The sequence below is a fragment of the Mycteria americana genome, chromosome 14, assembly GCF_035582795.1.
Source record: "Mycteria americana isolate JAX WOST 10 ecotype Jacksonville Zoo and Gardens chromosome 14, USCA_MyAme_1.0, whole genome shotgun sequence".
Taxonomy (NCBI): domain Eukaryota; kingdom Metazoa; phylum Chordata; class Aves; order Ciconiiformes; family Ciconiidae; genus Mycteria; species Mycteria americana.
The window spans coordinates 7606715-7621135 of NC_134378.1; the positions used below are offsets into that span (position 1 = coordinate 7606715).

At 51.7% G+C, this 14421-nt stretch overlaps 1 protein-coding gene across 1 annotated transcript in view; it reads left to right on the forward strand.

The window, feature by feature from the left end:
- The window catches only part of SLC2A10 (solute carrier family 2 member 10), a 207278-nt gene that overhangs the window by 132767 nt on the left and 60090 nt on the right, over positions 1-14421 (forward strand). The window lies entirely within an intron of this gene.

Below are 14421 nucleotides of genomic sequence, written 5' to 3' on the forward strand. Positions count from 1 at the left end.
CCCCCAGCCGCCGGGACCCCCGGGAACCACCTGGCCCTCCCCAGGACCGCCCGCGACCCCCAGGGCTACCCCAGTCCCCGGGACCCCCCCATCCGCCTCCCGCCCCCCCCGCCGCCTGCGCCCGCCGGGTCCTAGCGCACCCTGAGCCGAAGAGGAGGAGGAGGAGGAGGAGGAAGGAGCCCAGGCAGGGGGGGGGGGGGGGGGCAGGTTGGAGACCCCGGGGGCTGAGAGGTGCAGGGGCTGAGAGCACCCCAGCAATGAGTGGGTCCACTCCGGGACCCGGGACTGTGGGAGCCTTGCGTCCCCAGCCGAGCCACAGGCTGCAAGGAGAGCTGAGGATGAGGGGTCCTTCCTTCCTCATCCTCAGGAGGATGGGACCAGGGTGATGCTGCGGAGAACCATGGCCTTGCCCGTTTCCTTTGGGCTGGGGCAGAAGAACCCCTTCTCTGGGGGATCATTAAACACGAAGTAGTGACCTCCTCACATTGTCTTTCCTACAGCCACCCCTGTCCCAAACAAGCACATTGGTGTCACTCCCTTGGGGAAAGGTTTACTCAGTCCTGAGCTGGGGCATCCCGTATCTCCCTGACAGTCAGGCTGGGATAGCTGGTATCTCCCCGATGGTCCGGCTGAGAGATCCGGTACCTCACCAATGGTCATGCTGGGAGATCCAGTATCTCCTTGATGGTCAGAAGTGGCCAGAATTTGCTGCCAGCTCCGTGCTTGCTCCTGATGTCTTGCTCCACAGTCTGTCACAAAATGCATTTTCAAATTGAAAGAGCAATTGTGTTTGCAGAGCTAAAGTGCTAAGGGTCCCTTAATCTGTGGCGTGGAGGAAAGGACAAGGGGAAAGCTCACTTTTTTATTAGATTCGATTTCAATTAGAGGCAGAGGCATCCCATTAATCCCAGACACTGAGGCACATATCCAAAATGTGAAGGATCATCCTGATGCCAGGTGATTCAAGTCCAGGGTTTCACAGGCAAATTTCTAAGCCTGGGCTGTACAAACCTGGGTGGATAAAATGCCTTTTGCCTCAGCTCAGGGAGCAGTAGTCTGTCCCCGGGCTCTGGCTTGCTGTGGCAAATAATATTTTCCCCCTTTCTCTGGGAAACCTTATGCCTCCATTTGGCTCCACAGAGGACAACCCCTGTAGTTTTTCACTCCCTCCTGTGACATTTCGTTCACCTTTGGGTCAGTTATAAAGGACAAGTATTCTCTTCTCCTCTTCCCATTTGCTTTCCTTAGGGCTCCACGGCCAGCCTGCACCAGGGCCTGCCTGTGCCCTGGCCAGCCTGGCACCTCTGCCCTATGGCCCTGGGCTGGGGAGGCACAGCAGGTCCCGTTCCTGCCCTTGGAGACCTCCCCTGCACTTTGGCTGCACTTTGCTCTAACTTTCCCCCTTTTTTTAAATAGACGCACTTTAAAATCCTCCTAGGAATTACATCTGTTTAATGATACTATTTAGGCTGTATTCACCTACTGAGTTGGCAGTCACCTCTTCAGGAGCCAGGCAATGCCCCCTTTAGTCACCCCGACAGCCTGAATTCCGCTGCTTCTCTCTCTGCATCATCCTGCAGCCTCTCACCAGGAGCCTGCCACCTGAGCCCTCGCACTCGCAGCCGTTCCAGCACGCGTTACAGAAATACCCATCGCCTACCTCCGCGTAAGGACCGGTCTGGCGGCACCCATCACGCCCCATTTTGCAAGGCTCAGGGAGCTGTCAGGCAAAAGGCACTACTACAGTTACCTGTAATAATCAGCATCGCTGTCATCCGGTAAGAACACAGCCTGGTTATTACGGGTGCAGCATCCTGGTTGCTTTACCCTGTGTCATTAGCAGAGCTGCAATACATGATCCCTCTCTGAAGTTGCCCCCCAGTCCCACTGTTGCTCCCATCTGCCTTGGCCCTTCTCCAAGCTGAAGAAATACCCTCTCCCTGCATATTGCTCATTGTGGCAGGCACACAGTTATTTCAACAGACGGTAATCTGTCAGCGCCGGCAGCTCCCTGTGCTGCGCTGACCGTGATGGATACTGCCAGGAAACACCCAGGTCTGAGGATCGTGGTGGTCAGAAACAGGTCTCCAGTACTGCATGGCACTTGGAGTTAGTTGTGAAGCAGCACATAACAGGAGATAAATGAGTAATGACAAGATTTAATCTTATTGCATGTGTTTGTGGGAAGGACGGGGAGTGTGGGCATGTGTATTTGCTCACATAATTCAAGGGTTTGCATACTCCGCTGCTCTGGAGTGACTCCAACGCAGACAGGCTTCCAGCGGTTCGTCAGGCTGCTGCTGTATCATAGCGATGCTGGGCATCCTCCGGCTGCAGACTGTGGCAGAGACAGCTGAGGCCTCAGAAATACAATCATGAGTGCCTGCTTTTCATGAGTTTATGGAAAACAATACTTATTTCAAATGGGGGGAAAGGAGGTATCTTTCCTCAGATATCTGCCCTTCCTCTCCTATTCCCCTTCCTCCTTCCTCTTTACAGAGGACTTGGGATTCTCTGTTCTGTAAGTCCTGTCCTCCAACAAGAGGACGGACTGGCTGGGAGCTGGAGGTATGCACAGCATCTCCCCGAGGGAGAAGACCCCCCTGTCCCCCGGATACGGCCATACCTTGGCCGAAGCTGCCCTGCTCTGCAGCAGCGCAGTGTGACACTCCTGCCTGGGTTCATGCCCAACAGGGCACTCTGCTTCCAAGCACAATTTCACCACAATAAAAGCTCCCACAGGTTTTCAGAAAGACACCAAAAGAGGCACAGAGAAATGCCTCCTAAGCACCAAAAGATGAGTCCTTGCATCTAATAAATTCAGCTCTGAGGGGACGGGCGCTTGCGGGACAGCCACATCCTTGGCTCGCTCTGCTTTTCATCGGGATTCGAGACCTTTCAATCCCTTGAGATCTCTCAGCTCAGCAGGAGCAGAGCTGAAAATGAGACCCAGCTTGCAACTTAGTCCTCTGCTTAAACCACGAGATGCTTAAACCACCTTTATTTGATGCGTCGAGGCACTAGACGTGGCATTCAGTGGCATCATGTGGCCCTGCAGCCCCGCGGAGCCCCAAATCTGATGCCTCGTGATTAACAATTCTGCTAAAAGCCCTTTGCTGCAAGTTGTGCTGAGCAGCGGAGCAGCTGTTCTGGACGGGCAAAAACCTTATTCCTGGCACATCCCTGACTCCCAAACACGGGCAGGCGAGCTGCCGGCGTGGTGGCACTGCGCATGGGAGGGGAGAAGGCACAAACCCTGCGTAATCATCCTGAGGGAGAACTTGCTGTTCATCTGCTTCCTCAAACCCGTTCCAGGAATTGGCTTTGTGGCATTAAGAAACAAAAATAAAACAAACTAACTCCCACAGAGACCGGCGAAAGTTTTTGGTTTGGTTCAAACCTGGAACATTGTGCAGGATCATTGCAGATAATTATTTCCCTCGACGTTTTGCTTTGTGGCACTGACAATTCAGTAGTTATTAGCACAGTGATAAGAATGGCATTAAATCACCCAGCTGAAGCAGCTCCTCCTGCCCGAGTCCCTGAGCTGATCTGTGTGTCCATCGCACGGCTGGGGCTGAGGGGGGCTGTCTATGCGCAGCACCCACACCTGGGTGAGATCTCCCACATATTGTCAAAATGGTCAGGTTTGCTGTGAAGACTGATTAACATTTCCCATTATAGACTCCTTCAACAGCTATAACGTTCAGGATGGGACTGAGGTGCGTATTTAAGATGAGGCCAACAAGCTGAGAGTAATGACTCTCTAGCTAACTTCTGTGGCACTTAGCTAAAGTATTTTCTCAAATCCAAATATTTTGGTCTCCAAAGACATTGATTCTTTTAACTAACATTTCACGTTAGGTTCTTTTAACAGACTTCTGTGTTTCCTTCTGCACTAGCATTGCCTTGAGCTGCCGTCCCTTGTGAATACCTGCCATCACCCACTGCCTGAAACGTCAGGAAGGAGAGGTCTTAATTTTCCTGGGAGTTCCCAAATGGGAATGGCCGTGTCCCCGGGTGCTGGCCGTGGCAGGGCTGTTCTGGGAAGGGGTGGCTGTGCAGCCCCATGGCTGGGTTAGCAGCTCTGTGCCCGGGCTGGGTGCTCGGGAAGTTCAGCACCAGTTTCAGTATCTCCCCATGCTCCTCGTGCAGCTCATCCCTCTCACTCGGCCTCGCCGGGCAGCTCATTTAGTCCTGTGAACAGAAAAGACCTCTGAGGCTCAGCATATTTAATAAACAAAGCTGGGAGAAAGCGATCCTCTTCTTTTACCCAAATCTGTGATAAACACCTCTCTGTTCTCTGGTGCTTCATAACCTACAAATATTAAACCCATAAAACTTCTGCTGTTAGAGCTGAGGCACAGAGGCTGCATCCGCATGGTGCTGGTGAACGTGGAGAAGCCGAATCACAGAAGCCACAAGTGGTTTTGGGGGGCTGGGTTACAGGATTTTGGGCCCTGGGTAACTGCGAAATTGTGAATTGTCAGCGATGGTGTGGAAGTGATTCCCACCTCTGCACCCCTGCAGCTCAGCAGGGAGCAGGCAGGAAGGTGCTCGGGGGCTCTGCAAAGCAGCCTGAGGGCTGACAACCGCTGTTAGGGACCGGGTATGAGTCAGTCTGTTAAAAGCAGCAGTTATTGCTCGCCAGAAAGACAAAGGATGGAGAAGTTCTGTCAAAATTGCCTTCACCTGTTCCAGAGTCACAGCCTAGAAGCAAATGGCTTTGGGGCTTTATGGGTTAATGCCCTCAGAGATCAAACCCAAGCAAAGCGGCAGCTGTCAAGGAATTAAAAAGATGCAGAATCGACCTGGGTATGCGCTCCACACACATAAAAATGAACTAGCTGGTGGTTTTCTAATGATTCCTGCGAGCAGGGAAGCATCCCTGGAGGGATGCAGCTCCTGGAGAGCCCCACAGGAACCAGCTCATGGATCTGGGCTGCATCACATCTGTGGCAATGATGAGGAAGGGAACAGCATATGGTCCCTCTGGAAAAACTTGTAGATGAAAAGAAGACTGAGGGAATGGAAAAAGATTAAGAGGAAGGTAGCGATACGGTTTTCTGTGGATGAAAACCAATTCAGGCTTGAATACGACGAGGAATATCTTTAAGTTCTTAGATCCAGGAACGGGGAGGCAGCATCTCCGCGGGGCAGCGGGTGCCTGACGGATGGACAGGAAAACCTGCCCGGCGGTGCCAGGCTTAAGGAGCTCCCACCTCTTATTGTAGCACCAAGCTCGGGGCAACACTGTCTGCGGGAAATGGTGTTTCCCAAGCCCCAGATGAGGACAGGGACGGTTTGTCATTTCCAAGCTCAGTGAGCACAGGCACCTCTGCGGGTCATCTCAGGTTCCTCCCTTCCCTGCCTGGCAGGCACAGAGTTGTCTCCTGGCTTTTGGGTAGTTTTCTCTCTGATTTGTATAATCTCTTCTAAAGATACTGTGTGAAATCTATGATAAACTGTCTTGGAAATGCCTTTGGGGCACAGAGGAACTTGGTGATTTTTCTTCACCTAATAAGTATAATTTGAGCTTTTAAAGAAAGCAAAGTGAGGCCACTTTCACAAATGGGGGGAGGGGGGAATCCCTTCTCCCCTCCCCTGCTTCCCTGAGCCTGAACCCTCAAGGAGAAAGCTGTTCACTGCACAGAGATTAGCAAACAGATGAAAACAGATATCGTGAGCTCTGGTGTAAAAACCTGAGTTTCTGAAGCAGGGAGCTGCTGTCAGGGTAAACTGTCCCACCGGTGGCACAGGCGATGGGGAGCCGGCTTCAGGAGGTGTCCTTCTGCCAACAGCGCCAGGCTTTACCCCGCTGAAGAATAAAAAGGCAAGAATTTTTAAAACAATAATAGGTGATACTTGCTGATCTTTCCCCAGAAATATATCACCACAGAGTCATTGCAAAACCAGATCCATCCCCTGGTGAAGGAAGGAGTTAGCCTGCTACCCCTCGGAGCAGCGACCGTGTCGCCTTCTCTCGGCCAGCATTGTGCAGCTGGCTTTTAATTAAAATATTGCACAGATAGACCAATGCAGCCATTGTTTGCTGATGCAGGAGAGCATGAGGAGGCCGGCTTTAGGTTGCAGGGGTAAATTTTTAATAACAAAGGGGGAATTAGGCTGCTCTTCTTCAGAGCTGTAAGTAAGTGTGATGGATGTTGCCTCCCTGTGCCGCAGGCTCAGTCCCCCACGTTCGTTAGCTGCCTTGTACAGCCAGAAGCATCCCAAATTAAGTCATCGCTTCTGAGTACACCGTATTTGTGAACTGTCCCTATTAATATTTTAATAGGTACATCCTTCAGACTCTCTTCCAAGTAGCTCCTGGAAGGGCTGAGCTCTTCGATATGCAGCCTGAATAGTGAAAAAAAATCACTCCGCATATGCATTGGACTGATTTGATAAGTGCAATGGCCCAAACTGCTGGGGATTTATGCAGCTCTGCAGAGAATAACGGTGTGGGAAAGGTGCTTTGTGCACCTCTTGGGGCACCACTTTCCCCTCACTCTTAAAGCCCCGTTACTGCAGGCTTTTGGCTTGAGTGAAGCCAAGCGAGCGCAGCACAGTGTGTCTTTACAAAGCCTGTGAAAACAAACGCTGTCATCCCGCGTGCCAAGGGGCTCCCTGCCCTGCCCCGCGTCACCAGCAGCGCGGGCTCCGGGCTAGAGCAGCCCAAAATGCCCCTTCCCCTCCCACCGAGACCAGCACCCATGGCATCACCTGCACACCCCGTGGCCCTCCAGGGCTCGAAGCATCGCCCACAGCATTGAGTCGGGGTTCACAACTCTTGCTGCCGCCAGTAAGCTCTGCTGCCTGCTCCAGTGTGCCCAATCCGCCAGGAATTCTGCCTGGAAGAGCAAAAAGCCAGAGGAGCAGGTGGAGGCGTTGGCTTTCAGGGCAGCACAACGAAGGGGAAGCCCCGAGAGTCCCGGTTTTTCCCGGATCTCCCACTCAGCGTGCAAACTGATGGCTGTGAGAGGTTTGGGTAACCAAAGCTGAGCCTTTGCCAAAACCAGCAAGGCTTGAAGCTGTGCTGAGTGTGAAAAAGGACACATCTTCCAGTATGCCTTTTGGCACTGGCTGCATCACATCCAACCTGAATCACCCACCCCAGTGCTCATCCCGAGGACAACTCGTGGGGTGGGATACACCTGGGGCAGGGACAGAAACAGGCAGTTCTCAAAAACAGTAATCAGGCTGGATGAGGTGCTTGAGTGGCATCCTGGGGGGATAATAGGAGCGATAACACTGAGGGGAGACAAAAGCACTGCATGCGATATTATGAAAGAAGAAAACCCTGGCAGAACAATTAGGCTGTAATTACAGGTTATTTCATATTCCGTGACATCTAAATGTCAACCCCGTAACGCTGTAACAACAAGCACTGGGTACAGCACCGCGCTGCACGCCTGGTAAGCACAGCCCCGGGAGAGGCGCAGCAGCCTTTGGCTCTGCTCCTGCTCCCCTTCCACCCGGGGCACAGAGCCACGACGTGCCCCAGGAGACACGAGGCCGCCCTCACTTGGCGTCCAGGTCTGGGGGACCATGCCGTGACCGGGGGGTCACACCGAGCAGTGTCCCCTTCGCCTTTCCCAGCAGAAATGCCCGGGCAATGACAGCACGTCCACCACAGGGGTGGTAAAGTGCTCTGAGTCCTTAGTCAGCACCGATGCAAATAGCCAGGACCCACCTGAACTGGTGTTCGTAAAGTTCTCCATCACTGAACTCCATCACTGAACCCATCACTGCGCTCCGCCTAACTCTCTAGGGCGTGAAAGTGCAGAATGACGTCTGGCTGAAGCTCACCTCGCTGGTCCTGCTGTGGCAGGTGCTCCCCCAAGCAAGCGTCTCTAATCCGCCCGCCTTCATGCCCCAGTGCTGCACGGATCATGCCTCACCCACTAATTCTGCCAATATGGTTAGTCCCAAAGCACAGCGGGTGAAATTACAGCAGCTCTTGCTGCTAGGCAGCCTCCTCTACCCAATTAGTGGTTTCAAAGAGTTTCAGCTGATTGCGGGGTTTGATAATTTTTCAGTTTTTCCTGCGGGCACTGCTCATTGCAGTGTCCAGCCAGAGGAAAAAACTCTCACCGCTCTGAGATTAATTTGTTTTAATGCCAGAGAAAGTTCCTCCCTCCCGGCAGCCCCGTCGGGAGCACCGTGCTTGCCTCCCGCGGAGCCCAGGACCTCACGTGCAACATCAGCTGCTCCTGACAGAGCAAAACCCATGCTGGTTTTAGGCATCTTTTTTTTCAGGATAGGTCTACATGGGACCAAAGTTCCTCCCACCCCGCACACCCACCTAATTGGGGTTGTAAACTTGGTGTTGCCGATGCCCTGGTAGCACAGAGCACAAAGCATCGGGCACATGGAGCAATTTTTTCTCTCCCCTGGTAAAAGGAAAAGGTGACTCAGCCCAGCCCAGCTGAACCCTCAGCTATGATCTGCTCCTTCCTGTAATTCGCAGAGTTCCCGCTTTATTGTCTGAACAGCCACGGCACATTTCCAACTAATGCAAGAGGAAGCTTTCAGCCTTTGAACTTGGCCATTTCAGTTTCTCAACCTACTTCAAAGGAAAATTTCCTATCCAAGCCATGGATCACCCCCGACTGGTCATACTGCTGTGATTTTTTTCTTTAAATCTCTTGGGAAATAAATTCACAGAATTGGCTTCTCTCCCTACTCAGATACGAAAGCACCTCCCAGGCTATTTCCAGGTAGGATGAGGAATTACAGAAGGTTCGACTGGAACAGCGTATAAATAAGAAATGTGTGGAAACACGGTACTTTTTTCCACCTTACGTTTGCATGTTGAAAACATCTCTTCTGGTGATTTCTGCTCATCTGCAAAGAAACCCAGAACTGATTCTGCCCCAGTCCTTGGGAAGGGCTGTGAAGTGATGGAGGCAAACCTCTGGCTAACTCGATTTCCTCCGCATCGCCTCAATGTGCCACGACATCTCATGTCCCCCGTGAACCACTGGAGTTGCTGGCTGAAATCACGCGTCTCGGGGCTTCTCTGAGTGCCTGAAGAGTGAGCTGGTGGCCAAATCTCCCGTCACCTTCGGAAATCAGTGATGTCCACAGACTCCTGGAAATCAGGGGGCTGAGAAAGGTGCCTGGAGGATGGGCTTCTGTATCGACAGACCGGCTTTTAGCAGCCTTCTGGGATAACCAGCGTTGCTTCTTCCTCATTTTCACCCCTTTTCTTGCAGGCTGAAGGCCTGTTACAACTAATTTGGAAATTTTCTATTGCAAAATGTGAGGCATTGAGTTTAGAGTGAAACTCTGACACAATCTGCATTCGAAAGAGCCAGGACTGGGGAAACTCTCCCTACGAATTGCAAATCTCTCCCCTTCTCTCTGCAGCTGTCTCACATCTCCAACTCATTTTGACACATTTTGGTTCCTCCTTGGAAAAAATGTTGGTCTCTAAGAGAATTTGCTCAAAAGAACAAGAACCAGCTGTGGTGCCAGCTCCCAATTCGCATCACATCTCCGGGCAGTTGCTTCAAGATAATTATCTGGTATCATGTTAGGAGTGATGGGATGCCTGGTCATCAGCTACTGGTCCTGATAGTCCTTGATCGCATCTGCCAGCCCAGTGCAGGTGCCAGACACCGCAGGAGCGCAGTGGTCCTGGGGGTTTACGAATTTGTGCTTTCAGCCCCGAGTCAGGAAAGAGTCACTTTTCACCAGTACCGGGCATCGGTGCAGGATAATGCGGTGCTGACATCTCTTTGCTGCTTCAAATCAGCCTCTGGCAACCTTTGCACTTAGATAGCGGTTTGTTTATCACCTCTTACCTCCGAAGATAATCTTGTCTCGTTTCCCTCCCTCTTGTTTTGGCACCAGCATCTCACAGCCCAGCCAAGGCCCTGGAGCAGGCTGTCCTTGTGGGAAAGGCAGGGAATACCCCTTTCCCCCTCACCGCCTGTCTTTAAGGCTTCGAGGAATTTCCTCATCCCCCTGGTCTAAAAGATAAATGCCTTGGGATGGACCTGCCCTTGCCGGGTGGCCATGCAGTGCTCAGCACAGTGGAGCCACCTTCAGACGGGGCTTCTCATGCACAAAGCACTCCATTAAATAAATCCTAACTCGGTTGTTCCCTGCCTGTGCATGGCATAGCTTGATGAAGTCTCAAGCTTCCCCATCTCAGCAGAAATCAGAGATGCAGACTCACAGAGAACATCGTTACTGAATCACTGCCGGGAGGTTTTGCATATTTCTATGGAAGTTGCAGATGGGATGAACCATTCGGGACCACCTCCCACTGGGCACCAGTGCTGCTGGCAGCACCCCGTGGGTCCACGGTGCCAGCTGGCCCTGTGCCACCAGCCTTACTGCAACGAGCAGCTCTGGTGACACAGAGAGCAATTCTCTGTGGCCAGCCACAGCATCAGCTTCTGCAAAGCAAGAGATTTCAGCGGTCGAATCAAAGAAAGAGAAGATCTTCCCTTCTGGGCTTTGCATCAGCATTTTTTTGCTTTCCTTCACTGAAGCCATGCTTCATTCGACACTTTTGACCATGGCACAAAGGTGGCCTGGAGGAGGCTTTCTGCAGAGAGGTGCTCCACGTGTTCGCTGGTGCCTCCTCAGGTGCAGTGCACAGCCCTGTGAGCAAGGGCATGTGTCCAGGGCAGAGCATGCACAATGCTATGAAATAGCTTTGATTTGCTTGTATTTATGTTCATTAACATCTCCTTTTCTAAAGTTTGGTGCATGTAATTGTTGCTTCTTCATTGCAATTACAGTGCGAATACTATAGATAAATGCAATAAAAACGGAATTTGCTTAAAAATCAGGTATTACTTCTGGAGAGAGGTTTTTGTTTGCTTGGTTGTCTGCTCTGGTAGATGCAGATTTGTGGCTATGGATGAGATCTTTCCTAGAGCACTGTCTTAGCTGAAGAGTTTACACTTGCTCCTCAGTATATTAAGGCCATTCATTCTTGCCTGCCAGCCAGCCATAAGCGGGAACTTAGCATATATTTTATCTGTGAAAAATCCACAAAAATGCATCACAAAACCCCAAGGGAATCAGGCGCTTCGAGGTAGATCCTGTCCCATGTATGAGGGTCTTTCTGTCCCCTGGGCTTATTGCACTGGTGGAGGAGAGAGTAAACCATGGGCCTTTCTTGTAATTAACACTTTTCTCTAGGTAATTAAGAAATCTCAAGCCTCAACAAGTGCAAGGAGGAAAACAGGCAAACAGCCCCGCCTGATCCACTCCTGTGTGCCCTGCCAAACAGACAGCTCCGCGGGCAGCATGTGGTGGTAACTCCTGGGAAAAATGGCCTCAGGGTGACCTGGTGGGGGAAATTACTCCAGACAGAGTCTCCCTCGTGCCAAGGCCAAAATAAAGGACCTCAGCCCCAGCAACGAGCCCCACTCCGATGGGAGCTCCAGGGAGAACTGCCAGTTGCAGTTGCAAGTCCCGTCTCGTGCCCGGCCCTTCAGCAACCCCTCCGCTTCCCTTGGCCTCGGTGGGTTATTGCAGCATCCGGCTCTGTAACGGCGAGCAGCAGGCAAGGGCAACCGCGGATACAGCGAGCTGCTCCGGCTCCCTCAAAATCAATGGCAACATTTCCACTGGTGGCAGCTGAAGCAGGTTTGAGTTACAATGACAAGCCACTGACAGCGGGGGCAAGGCTGGCGTCCGCAGAGGTGTGGGCTGGCATTGGCACTAATGAGCAACAGCAAGGAAGTTTGGTACCCATCACCAAATGCTCCCCAGCCCCTGCAGAGCACCCCAACCCTGCCTCCGCCTCGTTGCACGCAAACGCCTGACCCTGAACTTTCAACTTCACCAATTTCCAAAACTAGAAGCCGGATGTGATGAAATCCTTCCCTGCAGAAAGCAGTTAGAGACAGTAAATAAGCCGCTGTGCTAGCGTAGGAGCAGCGTTGCCCAGCGGGGATTTCCCCCTGGAGGAGGGGGACACGCAGGACCTGCCCCCCGGGCTCCGACACAGCACCGGGGGCCCGATGTGGAAGCGACACAGGGCAAAGCCTCGCTCCCCGCCTCCTCCTGCCTGCGAGACGGGAGGGTGTGCTGAGGGAAAACAAAGGCAACGGGAGCCGCAATGAGCAGAAGGGAGCGTGGGAGTATGGAAGGGCTCTGAGGGATGAAAGTCCCTTAGCAAATAACGAGGCTGGTAAATTAGTCCTACTTAATAAAAATATGTGAATAAATTAACTTTGCCTGATGGTTAGAGCTGTTCAGCATTTCTCTGTTGCACCATTAAGCAAACTCTGGCAAGGCAGCTTACCTCTCGAGCACATAATATGGCACTAACTATAATGGGTAGCATTCTCTATTTTGTCATGACTTTGTCTTGCTGGGGAACAACACCTCGCAGGAGAGCAAAGCAATTTCCAGCAGCCCTGCCTCCCAGCAGCCCCCCTGCCCAGGGAAAGCATCGCAGCCCAATTCGGCACCAGGGACGACATGCCTGATGTGCTGCACAAGCTGTCCCTGCCGAAGCAGGGACTGTCTGAGCATCCTCTGCTCCTCAGGGCCTCCCTTCCCATTTCTGTTCCTGGGGTCCTGCTGACACCCCCAGGGAGGTGAAAAACCAAGTCACTGCGGGGACTAAGCTCCTTCCAGCCATGCTGGCAGGTCCCCTCTGCTTACCCCGCACAGGCTGCCCCGGGTCTCGCCTCTGCCACACGCATCTTTAGGTTTAACTCCATACCTGTGGTTTCCCCATGACTCTCCTTGCTGGTCCTGCAGGCTGGAAACCACCCAGAGCTCTTCTTCCCTGAGTCTCGCACTCAAGTGTCGTGTTTGTCACAGTTTCCTGGGTTTAGTTTCTCACATGAAAATCTGGGCTCTGGGTTAAGTGGCATAATGGCAAAGAGCCAGCTTTCAGCATCCCTGTTCTCCTCAAAACAGAGTCATCACTTCCCTGTTCTCCTCAAAACAGAGTTGTCACTTAACTACGTATGATATATCTCTATATTTGATGACATGAACTCAAGCAACAGTAATCTTGTGTTAACACCTTTTCACGGGCATTGATTTCTCAGTGATATTCAAGTATATCAGCCTTCAGTGTACGCACGTTTTTAACATCAGTACAACTTCAACTCTAAAATAACCATAAACAGTATCAAAGTGACTTTTTTGTTCCCATATTTAAAAAAACCCCTTCTGACACTAACAAGATGACACTTCACAGCACAGTGTAACACTTCACAATGTTTATTACCCTCCTTTCTAAGTAACAAACCTCAGCATCAGTATGATAAAAACCAGTTTTTCAGCTACTGCCCAATTCTCATCTCCTCACCAGCGCTTCACAAGGTGTTCACCTTCCAAACCCAAATTCTTCCCTTACTGATTTCTACCTGGCTATTAAAGCAAAAAAACATGTGTGAGGGTCACGAGGCTGAGGAGATGGATGGCACGTGGGGCATGATCCATTGCCTCCTAGGGCAGATGTCCAAACAAGGGCAGGAGAATTGACCCCTAGATGCAGGCAGGCAACAGGGGCTCTGCTGCCCATGGTTCCCTGTCACTGAAACCGCTGAAACTGCTGTGATACCCACCGAAGAGCTTCACAAAAATCTTGTCCTTAGCCTCTTCTGCAGAATGGAAATGGGAGCACATCTCTGCTTCATGAAGGGTTTATGAAGGCAGAGGCAGAGCGGCAGTACCTCACACTGATTATTATCCTTTCAAGCAGATGTAATTATGCTAATCAAGGCTTGTCTGATGCTGAATTTTACAATCTAGAAGTGCAAAGTTCCCAGGATTAATCTTTAGTGGTTAAAATTTAGCAGGAGCTGAAGGACAGTCCAGAGAAGACAGGAGGAACCGCTTTGGTGTCAGTTTTTCCTAACAAATATGGTTTCTGAGGCTGAAAAGGGGTGCTTCAGGAGCTGGCTCACACGCTGCTCAGCTGCCCTGGCTGGGAGCTGGGCAGCGCCTGTCTGAAGGATGCAATGGGACACTCAGGGTGGTCCTTAGTCCTCTTAGTCCGTCTCTGTGGTCTCATCCGCCCCGAACCACCATCTGAACCTGGAGGGTCCATCTCTAAAGCAAAGCCAGTCCCATGCTGGTCCCCAGCACTTCACCATTTCAGCCTCCTCTCCCTGCGCCCCAATCTCCTCTGCAGACCTCCCTTGGAAGGCAAGGAGAGGAACTGGATGTTGCTCGGGGGGGTCCCCAAATGCTGCTGGCCATAAAAAAAATTATTTCTTAAAGATTAATGTGCACATCTCTTCCCACAAAGATGACTCTTCGCAAGGAAAAACTTTTTTAAAGATGTGCTTGTTGGAAGGCAACATGCTGCTGGGACGGTTTGCTGGCTGAAGGGGCTCCTCTGTTCTCCTCCCAGCTGTTTTAACCCCTGGCTCCAGATAATTTTGGCTACTTAATGAGCACATGGAAATCTTTTAGCTTCCCCCAAAC